Consider the following 14283-nt stretch of genomic DNA (forward strand, 5'->3'; position numbering starts at 1 on the left):
TATTTTTTGTGCTTTCAGCCTCCTTCCAGTTAGTGACAGAAATCGGTGTGAAACCAATGCTGGATCCCGGACAGCTAAACATTTCTGAAAAGTAGACAAAATGCTGAATTTAGCAAGGGGTCATTTGTGTAGATCCTTCAAGGTTTTCCTACATAAAGTAACAACTGAAATAAAACAATATTGAAATTGAGGTAAAAAAGAGCCATTTCTGTCCACGTTTTCTTCTGTAACTTTTTCCATCTATGGCAGATACTCAAAAACAATATACTGTTATGCCTGCTGGACTCTTCTGGTTGCGGGTATATATAGGGCTTGTAGGTTCATCAAGAACCCTAGGTACCCAGAGCCAGTAAATGAGCTGCACCTTGCAATGGTTTTTCATCGTATACCGGCTATCCAGCAATACATTTGGTGAAATATAAAGAGTGAAAAACTGTTATCAAGGAAACCTTTGTATTTCCAAAATAGGCATAAAATAAGGTGTTGAGAAGTAGTGGTTATTTGCACATTTATGAATTCCGGTGTCCACATACTAGTGTGTGAATTACAGGGCTTTTCTCAAATAGACTTCTTTTTTACACACTGTCTTACATTTGGAAGGAAAACATCTAGAGAAAGACAAGGGGCAATAACACTTGTCCTTCTATTCTGTGTTCCCCCACGTATCCAGATAAAAATGGTACCTCACTTGTGTGGGTAGACCTAGTGCCCATGACAAGAAACGAAACATGGACACATTACATTTTTACATTGAAATCTGACATGTTTTTTGGAAAATGCGTTGCTGTGGATTTTGGCCTCTAGCTCAGACGGCATCTAGGGAAACCTACCAAACCTGTTCATTTTTTTAAAACTAGACACCTGGGGGAGTCCAGGATTGGGTGATTTGTGGGGCTCGCACCAGGTTCTGTTACCCAGAATCCTTTGTAAACCTCAACATTTGGTTAAAAAAAACACTTTTTCCTCACATTTCGGTGCTACAAAGTTCTGGAATCAGAGAGGAGTGACAAACTTTCTTCTACCCAGCATTCCCCTAAGTCTACCGATGAAAATGGTACCTCACTTTTGTGTTTAGGTCTTGTGCCCGCCACAGGAAATGCCCCACAATGATGACACATCACATTTTCCCAAAGAAAACTGACCTGTTTTTTTTAACAGTGCCTAGCTGCGGATTTTGGCCTCTAGCTGAGCCGGCGCCTCAAGAAACCTAGCAAACCTATACATTTCTTAAAACTAGACACTTAGGGGAATTCAGAATGGGGTGACTTCTGGGGATCTTACCAGATTCTGTTACCCAGAATCCTTTGCAAACCTCAAAATCTGGCAACAAAAAAAAACACTTTTTCCTCATATTACGCTGATGGAAAGTTCTGGAACCTGAGAGGAAACACAAATTTCCTTCCACCCAGCATTCCCCCAAGTGTCCCAATGAAAATGGTACCTCACTTGTGTTGGTAGGCCTAGTGCCCACAACAGGAAACATTGAAAACTGATGTGTTTTTTGGAAAGTGCCTAGCTGTGGATTTTGGTCTTAAGCTCAGTTGGCACCTGGGAAAACCTACCAAATCTGTGTATTTTTAAAAACTAGACACTTAGGGGAACCCAGGATGGGGTGACTTGTGGGGCTCTCACCAGGTTCTGATACCCAGAATCCTTTGCAAACCTCAAAATTTGGTTAAAAAAAACCATCTTTTCCTCACATTTCGGTGCTACAAAGTTCTGGAATCGGAGAGGAGCGACAAACTTTCTTCCACCCAGCATTCCCCTAAGTCTCCCGAGGAAGATGGTACCTCGCTTGTGTGGGTAGGCCTTGTGCCAGCGACAGAAAATGCCCCAAAACACAGCATGGACACACAACATTTTCCCAAAGAAAAATGACCTGTTTTTTGGAAAGTGCCTAGCTGTGGATTTTGGTCTCTAGCTCAGTTGGCACCTGGGAAAACCTAACAAACCTGTGCATTTTTTAAAACTAGACACCTAGGGGAACCCAGGAAGGGGTAACTTGTGGCACTCCCACCAGGTTCTGTTACCCAGAATCCTTTGCAAACCTCAAAATTTGGCAAAAAACACTTTCTCCTCATTTCGGTGGTCGAAAGTTCTGGAATCTGAGAGGAGTGCAGGAAAGTACCCTCTTTTTGGCAAGGTTACCCCCATTTTTTGCCTGATATCAGTGTGTTTGACTGTGTTCACTGGGACCCTGCTAACCAGGACTCCAGTGACTATGCTCTTGCTCCTCGAAATGTTGTCACAGCATACTGGTAACCCAGTATTTCACCCAAAATTGGCATACTGGTCCCCCCTTATAAGTCCCTAGTATATGATACTTAGGTTCCCAGGGAATTGAGGTTCCAGGGGATCCTTATGGGATGCAGCATTTCTTTTGACACCCATACGGAGCCCATGCAAAGGCTTTTACAGGACTGCCATTGCAGCCTGTGTGAAAAGGTGCATGCACCCTTTCACTGCCATTTACACTGCACCAGACCACTTATTAATCACCCCTATTGCAGGCCTTCCAGCCCTGAAGGCAGGGTTCAGAGTACCTATGTGTAAGGGCTCCCCTGCACTAGCAAAGTTGCCCCCATGACCTCCAGGACCATTTTCCTAGGCTTGGTAGGTGCAGGGATGAAATTTTACGTGTGCACTGGACATAGGTCACCACCTATGTCCAGCTCCACAATGGTAACTCCGAATATGGCCAAGTTTGGTATCAAACATGTAGGAATCATACCCCCATTCTTTGCAAGCATTGGTTGTATGATTCCATGCACTCTGGGGGCTCCTTAGAGGACCTCTAGCACTGCCATTCCAGCCTTCTGAGGTTTTGCAAGCAGACCCAGCTGCTGCCACCTATCAGACAGGTTTCTGCCCTCCTAATGCTTGAGCAGCTCAAGCCCAGGAAGGCATAACAAAGCATGTCCTTTGGGAGAGGGGTGTTACACCCTCTCCCTTTGGAAATAGGTGTTACAGGCTTGGGAGGGATAGCCTCCTAGAGCCTCTGGAAATGCTTTGAAGGGCACAGATGGTGCCTTTCTTTCATAAGCCAGTCTACACTTGTTCAGGAACCCCCATTCCTTCCTCTGGTGTGAAACTGAACAAAGGAAAGTGGAGAGACCACTCCCCTGTCCATCACCACCCCAGGAGTGGTGCTCAGAGCTCCTCCAGAGGGTCCCTGGGTTTTACCATCTTGGATTCCAAGTTGACAGGAACTCTGGGAGCATCTGAGTGGCCAGTATCAGCAGGTGACATCAGAGCCGTCCCCTGATAGGTGCTTACCTGTGTAGCTGACTAATCCCCCTTTCAGGGCTATTTAGGGTCTCTTTTGAGTGGTTCTTCGTATTCGGATTGCAAGACTCCAGCAGGACTCCTCTGAATCCTTTACTTCACCTTCTTACCGAAGTAAGTGCATCTGGACGCTCCAGGAACTCTACAACTGCAACAAAGAAGCAAAGACGACTTCTGCAACATTGTATCTTCAGCTCCTGCCAGCTACTGCAACTGTTTCCCGATTGTGCATCCTCAGAGGACAGCCTGTCTTCAGCTTGCACCAGAAGAGTGAAGGAATCTCTTTTGGAGTGAAGGATTCACTCCGCTGCTCTGCAGGCACCCTCTTCAATGACGACCGGCTGTGTGGATCCCCTGTCCTGAAGAGTTGCATGGATCCTAAATCACGGGTGGTGGACTGAAGTGGTCCTGACAGTCCTGACGTTCAGCTGTCCAACTTTGGTGGAGGTCAGAGCTTGCCTCTGCATGCAAGACAGTACACCCGAGTGTTTTGCAGATGCCAAGGCTTGTTGGCATCCTTCCATGAAGTTCTTCATACACCATGCAACTCCAGCCCCCAGTACTCTAGCCTGTGATGCACAGTTTCCTTTGTGGCTCTCCGGCGGTGTGGGACCCTTTGTCGTAATGCTGCTTGGGCCTCCTTTTGCACCTTCTTTGTCCCCGTGCTGTGGTTCTACTGTGCATGTTGCCTGGTCTTCTGTGGGCTCTCTGAGTTGCTGAGAGCTCCCTCTGACTCCCTCTCCTGGGTAGAATCCACTAGGTCCCTCCTGGTCCCAGGCAGTGCCATTTTCCCCAACCGCAAGCTTTGCATGTGCCAAGGCTTGTTGGCGGAATCCACAGCTGCAAACCAGACTGCAATCATCCATCCTGCGTGGGACATCGTCTGCACCAACCAGGAACCCACATCCGTCTTCTTGGATTCAGTACTGACTGTTGTTCTTCACCGGTGGTTCTTCTTTTGCACCTTCATCTGGGTTAGCAGTGGCTCTTGTTCTCCCTGGACTCTTCAGTGTTTCTTGGACTTGGTCCCCTTCTTCCACAGGTCTTCAGGCCCAGGAATCCATTGTTGGTGTCTTGCAGTCTCTTCTGGTTCTTGCATAATCTTCTTTCTTATGTTCTTGTGTGTTCTAGGAAAGTTACTGTGATTTACTCCTGCTTTCCTGGGCTCTGGGGTGGGTTCTAGTACTACCTTTGGTGTTTTCTAATACTCCCAGCACCCCTCTACACACTACACTTGCCTAGGTGGGAAACCAACTTTTGCATTCCACTTTCTTAGTATATGATTTGTGTTACACGTAGGCCCATTTCTAACTATTGTGATTTTCACTAATTGCACTGTTTTCTAACTGTTTTATGCACATTTCTGCATACTAGTGTATATAGTTTATGTATTGCTTACCTCCTAAGGGAGTATAGTCTCTATGGTATTTTTGGCATTTGTGTCACCAAAATAAAGTACCTTTAGTTTTGTAACACTGAGTATTTTCTTTCATGTGTGTGAGTACTGTGAGACTACAGTGGTATTGTATGAGCTTTGCATGTCTCCTAGTTAGGCCTTGGCTGCTCATCCACACTACCCCTAGAGAGCCTGTCTTCTAGACACTGTCAACATTTCACTAATAAGGGATAACTGGACCGGGTATAGGGTGTAAGTACCTTAGGTACCCACTACAAACCAGGACAGCCTCCTACAAGGAGCCTCAAATTTCCTTCCACCCAGCATTCCCCCAAGTCTTCCGATAAAAATGGTACCTCACTTGTGGGGATAGGTCTAGTGCCCGCAACAGGAAATGCCTGAAAACACAACATGGACACATCACATTTTTCCAAAGAAAACAAACCTGTTTTTTTTGCAAAATGCCTAGCTGTGTATTTTGGCCTCTTGCTCATCCGGCATTTGTGAAAACCTAGCAAACCTGGACATTTCTGAAAACTAGACACCTAGGGGAACCCAGGATGGTGTAACTTGTGGTGCTCCCACCGGGTTCTGTAACCCAGAATCCTTAGCAAACCTCAAAATGTGGCAAAAAACCCACTTTTTCCTCACATTGTCCCGCTGCACAGACTGTGCTTGAAAAGGGACAACAGGACTGTCCTCATCACCTCCCTCAGAATCACTGGAAGAGGAGCTGTCAGATGGAGCTCCTCCGACTGAAAAATCACTCCCAGAGTCTGCACTATTGTCCTATCCCTCAGGTGCTGTCTCAGTATCTGCTGTCTCAGTCTCTGATCCTACATCAGAGCTGTCCTCTATAACCCAAGTTATGGCTTGAGCAGAAGTTATCCAATGAGACGCCGTCTCTGCTACTGGCTAAACTGTCGCTCTAAACCAATAGCCTACAAAGACAGTCACGAAATTGCTGGAGTGTGTCATGCGTGCAACAATAAAGGTCACCTTACCTTTGTTTCTTCCCTCAATCAGCATGTTCTCTCAAAATAACAAAAAAAGACGCACTATTACTTCACCTCTTCACATACCAATCGTCACAGTCTTTAGCGCCTCTGGCGCCCAGTCCGACAATCATTATTGACGCTCCCACTCCCATGACCTCCTCCTCGGATTCTCTCACTATCACCCAGCAAAAGTGCCCTTCATCTCTCCATAGCCCACCTCGCACGTATCCATTTCATTAGTATAATAGCGCAGGTAATGGTTGGCTTTACTAATCCACTCAGCTAGTCACATAAAAAACAGATTTGATCTTTGCAGTAGGCATATAAACATTCTGTGCTACTTTATGGCATCAAAACTGCCACTAGACAAAAGTCAGATCCTTTTCTAGCAGAAACAATCACAAGAGTTAGCTTGACTTTTTTATTGCTGCCTGAAAGCTACAGTTGACATGCGTTGGTTGGAGTATGTGCATTGTTTTGAAGACACAAGCTGCAAGAGAACTGGTGGCGAATATCTATATCTATATCTATCTATCTATATATATATATATATAAATATATAGATATAGATATGAAAAGAGATCACTTTTATATGTGGGTGTGGTTTCCCTGGGGGGGACGATCGCAGCCCCCAGGGAAACCACACACACATTGACAAAAGTGATCTCTGTATCTATATATATATATATATATATATATATATATATATATATATATATCTGTATATAGTTTTTAACAATAGCTGTATGGTTTCCCTGGGGGGCAATCATGGGAAACCATACAATTAAAAACAAAATTGTCCCCCACAGGGAGTTAGCCCTGCTCACGGGTGACCCCCCTATCAGTTTCATTTAAAAAATATATATATATATATACATACTTTTTTAACCCCTAGGTTGGCGCGATCAGGCCCCTCCAGGGGTAAACTAACATTTCTTAAAATTATATATGACCAGAGGGGGACCGGTCCATTTTCAGAGGGGGCCGACCCCCCAAGTGTAATCCCTGGTGTCTAGTGGGGTTTCCTGGCTGTGGATCGCAGCGCGGCTGCGATCCACAGCCAGGAAACCATTTCAGGAAGGCCTTGTTTGAAAGAGAAGAATCACCCCTTTCAAACGAGGCCTTCTCGAATGGTGGGGAGCCCTTTCGGGCTTGTTATCCCCACCGGGACAGAAAGTAGCCTTACCTGCTGCTTCCTGCTCCGGTGGAGAAAATGAAGTGTGATGTCAGCGCGCCACAACGTCACAGAGGGGAGCAGGTGGGAGAGTGGGGGGAGGCACGGAAGCTCTTCCGTGTCTCCCAAAGGGGGTTTGAATAAAAAAAAAAATTAAACCCCTCCCTGGCATCAGCCACTGGTCGTGACCCGCACCAGAGAGCGTGTGCGGGCATCGGACAGTGGCTAAAGCCCACACCTATGGGGTTTAAGGCACCAAGTTTGCAAAAAAACAGGGAGCCAAATGTAAACAGACACGGGTAGGGGAAAAATCACTTTTTTACAAATAACAAGAATATACAGGAAGTCTGTGGTCTCATAAGCCTTCTAGGACTCTCGCTTACTGGGCTGCATTTGGGCCCTGAGAAGCTGGGCTCCCTGAAGGGAGGTGGCTGGCTTGGGTTCCCTTCCCAAACTAAAAAGCCCACTGCAGTTGTGAGAGGAGGGCTCAGGTTGCCTGGAATAGAGAGTGACAATCACCAAGCTCCAGCCCTTGTGGAAGGGAGTTGAGAGGTGCTCCTCTATTTAGATTCTCCTTGGAAACAGACATGCACAATCCACACTTCCAAGCTAGCCGATTCTTCTTTTCAGGTAAGGGATAAATTTGAAATACTGCTTGTCATGCACTCAAATATATGACTTTTCTCAAGGCAAAAATAAGTGGTGCATGTAGGAGGCTGGCCCTCTATGTAGTGTGCAAAGCTAGGCACAATGTACAGGGGGTCCAGGCAACCATGTCTTGATTTACAGGGGTAAAAACCTGATCACCTAGTGCTCTAATTTTTAAGGTAGCTTGTTCGAGCAGTTAGGCCAATTTTGGAAAAGTGCAAATCGTTTGTTGTACTCACAGTATCAATCATGGAACTCACATACTCAAACAAATACCTCAAGACCAATTTTAAGAAAATTCTTCAGATTTTTATGTAATTTTTAAGACCACGAGTATCAAAGTTGGTTAAGTACTTTTTGAGATATGAATTTTTGAAGTTTAAGAAAAATAGTCTTTTTGTGTGTAATTATGCACTATATGAATCAATGGATAGTCACCTTACAAAATACATATGAAATCGAACAGTTGGATTACCAAGTTCTTCTTCTGCAGGTTGGTCAAGGTTGTCTGTGGGCACACTGTGCCAGCTGGAGAAGTTCGAGCGGTTCCTTGTTCTGGCAGGAGCAGCGATTAAAGGTCTCTGGAGCTGGTGCAGGGCCCCTGCAAGGGACCACTTGGAAGAGCACTGCACAGGTAAGTTTAAAGATGGTTCCTTGGGGTTCCCTTGGAGTGTCAGGGTTGCATCGGGGTGGGGGACCCATAGGGCACAGCAGGTTCTTAGTTGCAAAGCACAGGACGGCCCGGTGTAGAGCGAATCGATGAGCCAGGAGCTATGCGCAAAGATGCCCTTTGGAGCTGGCGGTAAGTCAGTTCAAGAGTTGTTTGTAGTACAACATGGGCACCCTGATGGGAGGTCCAGGGTGTTCCTGAAGTCGCTCAACTGCGGCTTCCTCCTGGTCCTTTTTCAGCCCCCGTCAGCCTGGTTATCCTGGTGTCCAACATTAGCTGACCAATACCCAATTTATTGGTACAGTTTGACCACTGGAGAGCGCAGTGCCACCAAACTTGACACACTTGCAGGGTTTGGCCTCGTGGTCATCAGTGTGTCGTCAGGTCTAGCTGTGACTTCTGGTTCGGGAGTTAGCGGCTAGTCAATAAAGTGGGCAATTTGCAAACCCTGGAGGTCCTCTGGGGTTCTCTAGAGTTATTCCAGTTGTCCAGCAGCTCCTCAGCAGCGATTGTTGGGTCCTGGGTACAGCAGGCAGGGGTTGGCGCCTTTTCTTTATTGCAGCAGGTCCACAGTTTTTGCACCTTAAATCTTCCTAGTGCTGGTCTTCTTTTGTCTGTGGAATCTGATTACCTGGTCTAGGGGGGGCACTAAATATGAAATCTGAATTTAGTGCGTGTTTTAGGGGGAACCTGGTAGTGTCCAATTGGACACCTACCTTTGGGTGCCTGCACCCACTAAAGTGACTACTTCCTGTGGGAAGGGTCGCTTCCCTACCCCTGATCGCCTATCTTCCCTCCATCTAAGATGGAGGAAAAGGAAATGGAGTGTTCACCTTGCAGGCAACACCTTAGGGCGTTTCATGCCAGATAGGGACACTCCTCCTCCCCTTTGTGTAGTTTCCTGCCTTTGCTTCCCCCAAAAGTGGAGGTTTGCAAAGGGGGTGACAATCTGCTGCTATCAGCAGGCCTGGGGGTTGAGTTTCGTAGGCGTTTAGCCCTTTCAAGCTTGCCGCCAGGGCAGTGCACATTCCTGAGGGAGGAGGTGTTAGCACCTCCACCCAGGAAGGGCATGTTCTACAAACCAGAGAGACAGATCACTCCCCCAAGATTTGTAGATTGGGCGTCTGGAGGTGGCAGGCTGGATAGGACCAGTCAGCAACCATGCCAGGGTAGTTAGCTTTTGGAGGGGGCACCTCTAAGGTGACACCTGGGCACATTTAGGGATAAATCCAATACTGGTATCAATTTGGATTTATCATTCTGAGTTGTTTGATACCTAAAAACCCAGGGTTCAGAGTGGCTATCATGTAGCTGGGAAACTCATGTTGACCAGTGTCCAGCACATGTATCAAAATGTATGCTCTGTTCACTCATTATGTCCCAGGTTTGGCAAGGACACAGTAGGGGCATATGGCACATGCAGCTATGCCCTCACATATAATATAGTGCACTCTGCCTTAGGTCTGAAAGGCCTGCCAGTGGGGTGTCTTATCCATAGTGCATGCATTGTATGGTGGACAGGGCTCATAGGGGCATATTGCTCATGGGACCATACCCTCACATATAATATAGTGCACGCTGCCTCAGGTCTGGAAGGCCTGCCAGGGGGGTGTCTTATCCATAGTGAATGCAGTGTATGGTGAACATGGCACATAGGCAGTGTGCCATGCTGAGTTTGTGTTTTAGGTTGGCACCAGGACACCCAGCATGCAATGGCAGTGCTGGGTGCATCTGAATGCATGGCCCTAGAGAGTGGCGCAATCAATGCTGCTGCCCTCGGGCCTACCCTTAGAACCCCATGCCCTGTGTACCTAAATACCTTTTAGTAGGTACTTATAGTGTTAGCTAAACGTATATCCAATTGTGCCAATGCATCATAACAGTTTTAAATACATAGCTCTGGCCCAGGAAACCTGGTTAGCAGGGGCCCTGGACACTACAATGTCTAGGCTACATCACACATCAGGCAAAAAGTGGGGGGGCTAACTATTTCAAAACAAGGCCTTTTCGCACACTACCCCCCCTACAAATGAAAGAGGATGAGACTACCCTTTCCCTAGTGAATCTTCATCATCTAAGTGGAAGAACCTGGAAAGGCTATCTGCATTGGCATGGGCAGTGCCAGGTCTGGGTTCCACTTGAAAGTTGATTCCCTGTAGGGAGATGGACCACCTAAGCAGTTTGGGGTTTTCACCCTTCATCTGAGAGGCATGTGGACTGTCTGAACTATGAAGTGAGAGCCAAACAGGTATGGCCTCAGCTTCTTCAGGGCCCAAACCACAGCAAATGCTTCCCTCTCTATGGCACTCTAATTTTGTACCCTAGGGAGTAGTTCCTTGCTTATAAAAGCAACTGGCTGGTCATGTCCATCATCATTTTTTCAGGAATGGATAGCTCCTATCCCCATTTCAGAAGCATCTATTTGGACTATGAATTGCCTGGAGTAGTCTGGTGCTTGTAGGACTGGAGCAGAGCACATATCATTCTTCACAGTGTCAAAGGCCCTTTGACAACTCACTGTCCAGTTACCCTTTTGGGGGAGTTTCTTGGAGGTTAGTTCTGAGAGGGGGGCAACTATAGTGCCATAGTACTTCACAAATCTCCTGTGGTACCCAGTCAAGCCAAGGAATGCCCTGACTTGTCTGGGTTGTGGGTGCTTCCCAAGCCAGAATAGTTTGAATCACTGTTTGGTTAGGATGTACTTGGCCTCTATCAACCAGGTGACCCAAGTAAACAGCTTTTCCTTGCCCTATTTGGCACTTACTGACCTTGGTAGTGAGGCCTTCCTTCTACAGAGCCCCAAGGACCTTACTTAGGTGGATCAGGTGATCCTGTCAGGTGGAACTATAGACAGCTATCTCATCCAGATAAACTGCACTAAAAGTTTCCAGTCCAGCACGGATTTCGTTCACCAACCTCTGGAAGGTGGCAGGTGTGTTTTGTATTCCAAAGGGCATAACAGTGAACTGATAATGCCAACTAGGAGTAGCAAATGCTGGCCTCTCTTTTGTTCCTGCGGTCAGACCAATCTGCCAGTACCTAGATGTTAAATCAAAAGTACTCAGAAATTTGGCTGCCCCTAGTCGACCTATGAGCTCATCAGCTCTTGGAGTTGGGTGTGCATCCGTTTTGATAATAGAATTGTGGCACCTATAGCCAACACAAAACCTAATTTCCTTTTTCTCTCCTTTGGAGTGAGGTTTGGGGACTAAAACTACTGGGCTAGACCAGGGACTATCAGGCGATTGACACCCAAATCCAGCATCATTTCAACCTCTGCCTGGATACTCTCTCTGACACAGTCTGATTGTCTGTAAATCTTGTTCTTGACAGGCAAGCTGCCACCAGTGCCCACATCATGGGTTTACCAATTTGTCTTTCCAGGGGTCAGAGAGAACAGCTCAGCATAATGGTTGAGGACCTGCCTGCAATCAGCTTGCTGTTGTTCTGTGAGGGTGTCTGATAAGACCACTCCATCCACAGAACCATCTTGTGGGTTGCTGGAGAGGAGATCAGGTAGAGGCTCACTCTCATCTTCCTGTCCCTCATTTGTAACCAAGAGTATGGTCACATCAGCTCTGTCATAGAAGGGTTGAAATGCATTATTCTTTTGGGGTTTTTGCAACTGCCCAGGTCAACTAGATACGTTTCTCTCAAGTATGAGATAGGGCCCAGACCATTTGTCCGTGAGCATCCGGGAAGCAACAGGCTCCAACACCCAAACTTTCTGCCATGGTTAGAACTCCATCATAGCAGCTTTCTAGTCATACCAGAGCTTTTGCAGCTCCTGGCTGGCGTTAAGGTTTTTGCTAGCTTGCTCCATGTACTCAGCCATCCTTGAACATAGACCAGGCATTTAGTCCACAATATCTTGTTTGGGCTGTTTGAGAGGCTTCTCCCAGCCTTCCTTAACAAGAGTAACAGTCCCCTAACAGGGTGCTCAGACAAACGTTCAAATGAAAAGAAACCTAGTCACTTTTGTGGCACTTCCCTGTAGGCAAACAACAGGTAAGGAATCAGGACATCCCATCTCCTTCTGAGCTTTTTAAGGAAGTCCTCCAATCATGCCTTTTAGGGTCTAGTTAGATCTCTCAACCAACCCATTTTGAGGATGGTATGGGGTGGTGAACTTATAGGTCACCCCATATTCCTTCCAAATGTGCTTTAAGTATGCAGACATGAAGTTGGAACCTCTGTCTGATACTACCTCCTTAGGGAACCCTACCCTGGTGAAGATACCCAGGAGGGCTTTGGCAATTGCAGGTGCAGTAATGGTCCTACGGGGTCTAGCCTCAGGATACCCTGGTGAAGATACCCAGGAGGGCTTTGGCAACTGCAGGTGCAGTAATGGTCCTACAGGGTCTAGCCTCAGGATACCTAGTGGCATGATCCACTACCACTAGTATGTAACTGTTTCCTGATGCTGCTCGAGGGTCAAGGGGGCTAACAATGTCGACCCCTACCCTTTCAAAAGGTACCCCAACCACAGGTAGTGACATTAAGGGGGCCTTTAAGTACCCACCTGCTTTGCCAATGGCCTAGCAGGTGGGGCTGCACTGAAAAGAAATCCCTCATTTCCTGGGGCATTCCTAGCCAATAAAAGCGGTTATCTAACCTACTCCAAGTTTTATTTTGACCCAGATACCCAGCTAGGGGAATGTCATGGTCTAGAGTGAGGAGGAATGCTCTGAACTGTTGGGGCACTACCATCCTCCTGGTTGCACCAGGTGTGAGGTCTCTAGCCACAGTGTACAGGAGCCCCTCCTCCCAATAAACCTTGTGGGTACCATTGACATTTCCTAACTCTTCCTGTGTAGCTTGTTGCCTCAGGCCTTCAAGAGTGGATGGTCTCCCTGGGCCCATGAGCTCTAAGTGGTAAGGCCCTGACTTCTCAGGTTAAGTTCCCTGCAAGAAGTTTTGACTTCTCTTCCTGGGAAGAGGGATCCTGATTTGTGATCTGTTTTGAAGCTGGCCCCCCATTCTTCTTGCCTTTTCTCTTGGGAGGCTGGTCCACTATTTCAGGATCCAGCTCTCCTTTTTCTCTCTGAAGTTTGCTCTGTGCTGTTGTCTTGACACATGCCCACTCAGCGATCCCTAGCATTGCTGCATGAGTCTTCAGTTCTACATCAGCCCGGGGGTAATGCTCCAGGTCATTTCCAAGCAGGCAATCTACTGGGATGGATGATGACACAACCACTTCTTTTTGCCCTATTACCCCCCCCAATCAAAGGTTACCATAGCCAAGGGATGGAACTTTGTCTCATTGTCAGCATTGGTGACAGGATACAACTTCCCTATCAAGAACTTATTTGAGTGACCCAAGTGCTGAGTTACCATGGTAACACTTTCTCCTTTGTCCCTCAGTGCTTCTACTTTCTCCCCATTTATCAAACATGCTGTCTGTATTTTGGCATATTACTTGGCCAGACAGCACAGAATAATTCTACCCCACCCTCAGTGACTAATGTTGCCTCTGTGGGGTCACTGACATGGTCAGGCCACACCTCTGATCCCATCTGGTGATTGGCAACTGAATTTACTGCAGATTGACTAGAGGCATTCTTTTTGTTTTTACAGCTAGAGTTTCCAGTTTGGTGCCCTTTAGTTTTGCAATCATGGCACCAAGCCATGTTGGGATCAAAGTGTCTACCTTTGTACCCACCCCTAGACTGTGAGGAATCTCTGGACACAGCCTACTGTGCAGGTTTTTTGGGGCCTTGAGAAAAGTCTTTTTTATTTTTGCTTTTGCTCCCATCTTTCCCTTGCGGGGAGTGGGGGTTCTTTTTAGCCTCTTTCTCTTGGTCTCCCCAACCAGTGATAGTTTTGGTCACCCTTGTTTTGACCCAATGGTCTGCCTTCCTCCCCAGTTCTTGAGGGGAATGTGGACCTAGGTTCACCAGATGTTGAAGTAGCCTATCACTGAAACAATTACTCAGCAGATGCTCTTTCATGAACAGGTTATACAGCCCATCATAATCTTGTACCATCTTTCCAGGTAACCAACCACGCAGCATTTTTACTGAATAATCCACAAAGTCTACCTAGGTTTGGCTCTGGGGCTTTCGAGTCTCTCTGAACTTTATTCTGCACTTTTTAGTTGTAAATCCAAAGC

The sequence above is a fragment of the Pleurodeles waltl genome, chromosome 5 (assembly GCF_031143425.1).
Source record: "Pleurodeles waltl isolate 20211129_DDA chromosome 5, aPleWal1.hap1.20221129, whole genome shotgun sequence".
In the NCBI taxonomy this organism is placed as follows: Eukaryota; Metazoa; Chordata; class Amphibia; order Caudata; family Salamandridae; genus Pleurodeles; species Pleurodeles waltl.